The 6,739-nt window shown below is 37.6% G+C and overlaps 1 protein-coding gene across 4 annotated transcripts in view; it reads left to right on the plus strand.

The window, feature by feature from the left end:
• The window catches only part of LOC147901509 (E3 ubiquitin-protein ligase RGLG3-like), a 48,971-nt gene extending 42,470 nt beyond the window's left edge, over positions 1 to 6,501 (plus strand). Inside the window, exons 14-16 of one of the 4 annotated variants that reach the window (XR_015541049.1) lie at positions 736 to 789; positions 2,505 to 2,687; positions 5,628 to 6,501. The gene's annotated coding sequence lies outside the window, so the exon portion shown is untranslated. The remainder of the gene's footprint in view (positions 1 to 735; positions 790 to 2,504; positions 2,688 to 5,627) is intronic. The other 3 variants (XR_015541052.1, XR_015541050.1, XM_087375324.1) reach the window with 3 other exon arrangements.
• Positions 6,502 to 6,739: the final 238 nt, after the last annotated feature.

Genomic DNA, 6,739 nt, shown 5'->3' on the forward strand with positions numbered 1-6,739 from the left:
GATTGAAGCTCATAAGCACGTGCAAGCTGTGCCCAGGAGCCCAGGAGGAATTTGTGATTGGTTTGAGGGCTGTTCTTTGGTTTAGTTACTGTTTCATCTGCTGAATGCGATCAATGATAATTTTTTGTCTGAGTCTGCATGCGAGATAGAGAATCCACACTAATGTACATGTGCCAATGACAAAAAGCAACCTGTAATGGGTAAATGTGATTATACGAAGACGATCTGTTGATGATTGGAGGGTCACAGTGCAAGTATTGACAATTGGCAAACAGCCGCCTACATTGTACAAACATAATCACATGTGCACGGGAAATCGTCGCTTGTAAATCCCTCTTTGTCTGCATGGGATTACCATCCCCAAGCTCCGGTTTGCAATTGTCAGGAGAGTGCAATCTGTAATTCTCATTGGCAGGTGAGTTATTTGCATTTGCTAGTCTGTGAGTTGTCACTGGCAGGGAGTTGTTATTGCTGAACAGCAGATCCTGCTTGTAAGGCTTTGACGTTTAACAGGCTGCAAAGTCATTTCAAAGGCTAGTATTTTGTGACTGTTGTTACCTGCCAGTGAGCTGTTTGAATAGAGATTGCAGCGACAAAAAGTAGTAAGGGTTGCTATCTGTCCATATTGCTATTAATTGACAATGTTTGGGGCTGTTTAATCGTTCTAAAGTGGGTTGCAGATTTTATTGGAAACCTGCTGTTTTTTCATTTAATAACTACCTTGTGATTGTTCAGGTAGATTTTACCTAAAGCCCTTTGTTTGGATTATTGTTGGTGGACGTATTTGGGGTGAGTAAATCTAATGTGTTATTGTTACAAATAAATTTGGTATTTAATCAAGTTGTTCATATCGAGAAGCCCTTTGTTTTGGGCATACATTGAATCATAATTGTCAATACTTCATAGTTAAGTTGAAATTTTTTTGAAAATTAGATCTGGATAGAAACTTGGGTAAAAAATTATGATTGTTTGAATTTTATTAGCTGTCTTTAAATCTGAATTTCTTTTTTTTAAATGTATCCAATCTTTTCACCCACTTCGCGTTAGTGTTGAGCGTGCTTTCAAGGAGGGTGGCCATTTGCTACATTTAGAGCATAATCCATCTAGACCCAATCCTAAGAGCTAGTGTAGAACCTTTACAAGAGGATCCTACTCTCTTGAGGAGTTCTATGCAGTTCGTTACAATGAATCCTGCCATCTTGAGCTCAAAAACTGAGTCTCTTGCTAGATGACTACTAAGTTACTAAATGAACTTTGTTATTGAATAAGTTATTTGAAGCTCAAGCTAGGTGGGATACACAAAGGATGACTCCTACCTCATCTGCACATAGTACTATGCCAGTAGTACCACATGGTGGGAGCACTTCAGTGTTGACTAGTCTCAGTAGTGCTTACAAGCATGGGATTCTTTTGAGTATGGGAAAGTTCCCAATTGAATCAACGAATACTGAACCCGTGCTTTGCACGGACAAAGATGCATGACCATTCTCAACAACTCCCCATTTGAAGGTGGATCTTTGAATCTTAAATTGCTAATCAATTCACCTGGCGAAGTCTTAACCCATGGCTCTGAGACCTTCCATCTCCTCCTTCCTCCCGAAGGTGACCTTCCATCTCCTCCATTCCATTGATCTTCTATCTCCTCCTTGCCCATAAAGGTGCCTTTTGTCTTTCCATCTCCTCCCCCCTCCAAGCCTCTATCCAAGAGCTCCTCCTTTGTGACACGTGGCAGGGTCTTCTCCTCCAAGCTACCACGTGTCCTCTCTTTTTTTTTGGGTGTCCATGGTTAATAGGTTAAAGACATGTCACCGAGTATCGTGAGGCTCTTTTTAAGTTAGAACACCTTATCGAGTTTGACAAAATTAGGGGGTTTCTACGTGGTCTTAGAGATGATGACAAAATAGAAGTCCATAAAGATGTCTGAGAATTCTTGGATATGGACGAGGCTGTTAGATTTTCTTAGATCTATGATGATTGTGTAGCAAGGTATAAAGCCGCAGTTGAAAGTCACGTCTTTTAAGCTAGTCAAGCTAACAACCCTCTTTCAAACAAAAGCCAAATCTTTAGCCTTCCTTCCTCAAAAAGTATAGAAGGACTTTATGAACAAGAGGTTTATGTTACCTCCTGACCACTATAATGAAGCATTGGCTATGCTTGAAGTGTTACAACATAGCAGCAAATTGCCCTAATCAACCACATGAGATTTTAGTTTTTATTTTGAGTACGGTAAGCAATCGATGAAGCAAGTTCATATTGTATAGATCTTGCCAGAAAAGCATGCTTGCTATATTGCTTCGGCTATGTGGCAATCCACTTTTTGTCCTCATGATCTGTTCTGGATGCATGGAATTCTTATTAGAAAGCAGGTTCATAATTTCTTGAACTACTTGCTCATTAAGAAATGCAAGCTACCAGAGAGTCCTAGTGCACATAGGTATATGATGGTTGATAATGTGAATTTGGAATTGCAAGGGTAATGGTTTTCGAATTGTGCATGTTGACAGGACTGATGTAGTCCTGGGCAAGGAATGGCTCTATGGGTTGGGCCATACCCTGTGGAGGAGTTATTTAAATAACGCCCTTGATTTTGAGGAGGATGGATAGTGGATCCAAAACATGGTATCCCTGACGCTCATCTCATTATTGTATGTAATTGGAGCACTTAATTGAACATGACGAGGCCCAAGGTATTTCTTTGTGATCATTCCTTTGCTGCTCAAAGTTCTTTACATTTGGTTAAAAAAGAAAAAAGAAAAAGTTTAATTTCTATTGTATGAGCTCATTGATGTTTTTTTCGAAGACCTCCTAATGGTTTATCTCCAGTAGATCATAGGAGTGCTCCTGTTTCCAACGCACCTTACTGTTTAAGCAACAAAAGAGATGGAAGTAGGGCAGTAGTTGTCAAAGTATCTTAGGAATGGTGGATTCAGCCCAGTATTCTCTATGGGCTGCTTCAATTCTTTCAGTTAAAAAGAAAGACGGATAAATGTGTTTATGCAGAGGTACCTGTCCTTCATAAGGTGACAATTAGAAATAAGTATCCGTTGTCTTGCATTGATGAGCTCTTTGACCAATTGCAAGGAGCTAACTTTAGCAACATGGACTTCCGTTTTGGGTACCACCAAATAAGGATTCATCTTGATGATGTATCCAAAATAGCTTTTAGAACCCGTCAGAATCATTATTAATTTAGAGTAATTTCTTTTACATTAACTAATGCTCTTGAGCCCAGACCCAAACTTGTAGTTGTCTTTCTAGAATATGTTCTTATCTGTAGTAAGACAATGGAGCATTTGGAGCACTTGAAATTAGTTTTGGAGTTGCTCATGCATCGTAAGTTATATGCCAAACTATAAGCGTGGCTTCTTTTGTAAAGAAGTCAAGTAGATGGGTCATATTATATCTATGGAAGTGATACATATGGATCAGATAAAGGCAAAGCTATTCTAGAGTGGCCAAGTTTGACTACTTTGAAAGAACTTCACATCTTCCTTGTTCTTTCTGGTTTCTACTGAAGATTTGTCAAGGATTATGCTAAGGATAGACAGAGAAAGGGAGGCGCCTTTATATGGACTAAGAAAGCTGAAATAAGTTTTCAGCTTATTAAATAATTGTTGATTCTAATGAACCTTTCATACTTGAAAGTGATGCAAGTGGTGAAGCTATGGGTGCTACATTGTTTTAGAATGGACGATTGGTTGCTTTTGAAAGCAAGAAACTAAACCTAGCTCAGAAACTTCATTCAACATATGAGAAATAATTTATTCTATTATCCATGCTTTGAAAACATGGGGGCATTATTTGTATGGTGCTAAGTCTTAGATTCTCTTTAATTAAGAGGCATCAAATGCTTGGGCAACCACTGTGTTAAAAGGTCGAAAGGTGCCAAATGGGCTGAATTGATGTAGCTGTCGGATATGCAATTAAGATATCACAAAGGAAAGTATAATGTGGTAGTTGATGCAATGGTGCTTTAAGTCCTATGGGTTGGAATCCCTCTCTCTCTCCCTCTCTGCGTGTGCGTGCACTTGTTGCTATAGAAGCAATGCCTCGTTGATAGGACATATATTGCTACCCAAATAAAACTCGTAAGAAGCATTTTATTCCATAACCGTTGAAATCCTTTGAGATGCCTACATAAGAATACAATTTTTTTTAAAAAAATAGTGGCCTAGCGATCTCATCACCATTAGCTATAACCTAGAAATTTTTTAATGCATAAGAAAGTCACGATATGTGTTAGCAAGCCATAGGCATCTAGTTGATTGTCAATCAAAGGGCCAATGTGGAAAAGCCATAGGTACATACTTGCTACTATGATGACGGTTTGACGTAGTGTGTGCATGCATGCATGCGAGTGTGCATGAATTTTGTTGCGTGTCGCTTGGTTAGGAGCAAGGCTCATACAAGAAATTCCTAGTTTAGCTCTTTTATAAATCTCGTATAATGCCCATTACCATAGGTGTCATTGGGCTCCAACTCTCTTGTAGTGTTGGCTCAAATATCTTATAAGCTAAAATTATCTTTTAAAGACATATCAATAGAGACACATTGAAATTAGACAATCAAAAGTGCCTCTATGATGATTACAACGGAGAAGAAGTTACATCTAGAATCTTTTTATATAAAAGTTAAAGTGATTCTAGGCACTAAGATAGGTGGCAAGTGATAAAAGGTGCAAAATTTTGGAAAAATGTCTCCCAAAAAATTTTAATGGGCTTACAAGAGAGAAGCATAGGAAATCAAATGTAAGAAAGTCAAATTTAATAAGTCACGCAAGAATAATCCAATGAGTTGACAAGATTATAATATCCAAAATAGTGTTGTATAAAATTCACACTTTTCAACTTAGAGGGATCCATTTATCCAATTATTTCTTTGCGGACACAATTGACGACACAAATCACCCAACTTGTTTACTCAAGTAAATAGTACACTAATTAGGCCAAGTGCCAACCATCTATTGGATAAGTGCATGCAAGCAAGCTAGCTAGCTAGCTAACGAGCAGTCTTGCATCATGCATGCTAATTTTAAATATTTAAATAGATGTCCACCTTCTTTCCTTAAGGCACAATTGCTTTCGTCTTTATTTTGTTCTATAATTGTCCCTTTTAGTGGTCTATAGTTGTGGCCTCTCTTAGTCATAGTCGTTAACCTACAACAAATTCTTATTTCTTATTTGCAAAGCATTTGGTACAATCAAACAAATTTGTGGCGTAGATGTCAATTCAACCAACTAAGTTTGAAACATGTAAACTTTAAAAAAAAGTAGTTAGTAAGGAGATACTCTCAATAGAAGATTTTGCAATGCAGGGAATCATCTTGCACTTTTCAAAATAGTCATTTTATCAAGTTTTAGAAGTGCAGAAAAGACTAATGAAAGAAGTAGAGTTTGTTTCCAAGAAGGCAATAAATATTAGGAACCAAGTAATGTCCACGTTTTGAAGGCAACGGCATCTTGTTTTAAGGAAGAGGAAAATGTACCTTAGTGCTATATGTGTTGAAGAAAGAAAAGTGGTAACTCAACTTGATGAGTGGCTCTTTCTTTAAAATTCATTAGTGTTTTTTATACTTGATTTATGCCAAACTAACAATTGAAATTTTTTTATCTTTTGGTGGTTGCAAGGTTCAATGGAGGGGTGTTATGTTGAGTTTACATGGGAAGGTGATATGTGTACATACGTGTACATATGTGCTTGCGTATTGTTATTGTTGTATATAGTTTCCATAGTTTTGTTTTACAGAGGGAAGAAGGCAATGCTTGAGGAGTGAAGGCATATTGGTCGGCAAGTAGATCCTTTACACATTGTTGTGTAAGTTCTGTGTTTGGTATCTTTCCTTAGTTACCATTTGCTTCTATAAACAAGACATACCCCCTTTAGTAGAATGTTAAAATTTCTAGGGAGATCAACAATTTGGAACTCACCAAATCAAATTGTCATAGGTGAGATTGATGATGAGTATGAAAACTTCAAAAACGATTTCATGAAAAATTCTAATAGTGTTAGTTAAAGGAGAAGAGTGTAAGTTGTATGCTTAGGGCTAATTGTAGATTCCCACATGTATAATGTTTGTTTTCTAGAACAATTAGGAAAATAACTATGTTAAAAGTTTAGAAAGACAACAATTGCTTGGGCAAAAGTGCTTTTGTGAAATACACACACACACAAAATTGCTTGTTGTTTCACAAATGCTTTTTGAGCTTCTATAACCCTCATCATTTCTTTTACAATAGCTTTTAAAATGGTTTCTTCTTTCTCTGATGTTGCTTGCCTCTTCACACATCCCTCTTGCCTGTCAAGGTCAACTTCTACTATGTTATTAAGCAAATATGTGATATTGCCTTGCAGATTGTTGAGAGCCTTTCCAAGATTGCTAGTAATAGAGGCTCCCAAGTGGTGGAGCCTCTAAGGCTATCCCATACAGGCATCACCAAGACCTTGTTTTCATAGTTTGATAGAGCTATCATGACAAACATTTACTTGTCGATACGAATTTGAGACCATTGTCTATGAGAGGAGCGAAATTGGATTAGGTATACCACTTAGAAGGACACAAAGAGGAGGAAGGAGGAGTTGAGAGATTGGTAGGGCCTACACATATAGAGTAGATTGAGCCAAGGCTCAAGAGCACAGGTGATATTGGCGCACTTGGGAGGAAAGGAGAAGAAATCATTGTTGTCTTGGCAAATTTGCTCGTCACTTTAGACAAGCATAGGTGACATGTATTTGCACATCT

The sequence above is a fragment of the Dipteris shenzhenensis genome, chromosome 5 (assembly GCF_047967505.1).
Source record: "Dipteris shenzhenensis isolate YYH24624 ecotype China chromosome 5, Dip_SZ_1.0, whole genome shotgun sequence".
Classification (NCBI taxonomy): domain Eukaryota; kingdom Viridiplantae; phylum Streptophyta; class Polypodiopsida; order Gleicheniales; family Dipteridaceae; genus Dipteris; species Dipteris shenzhenensis.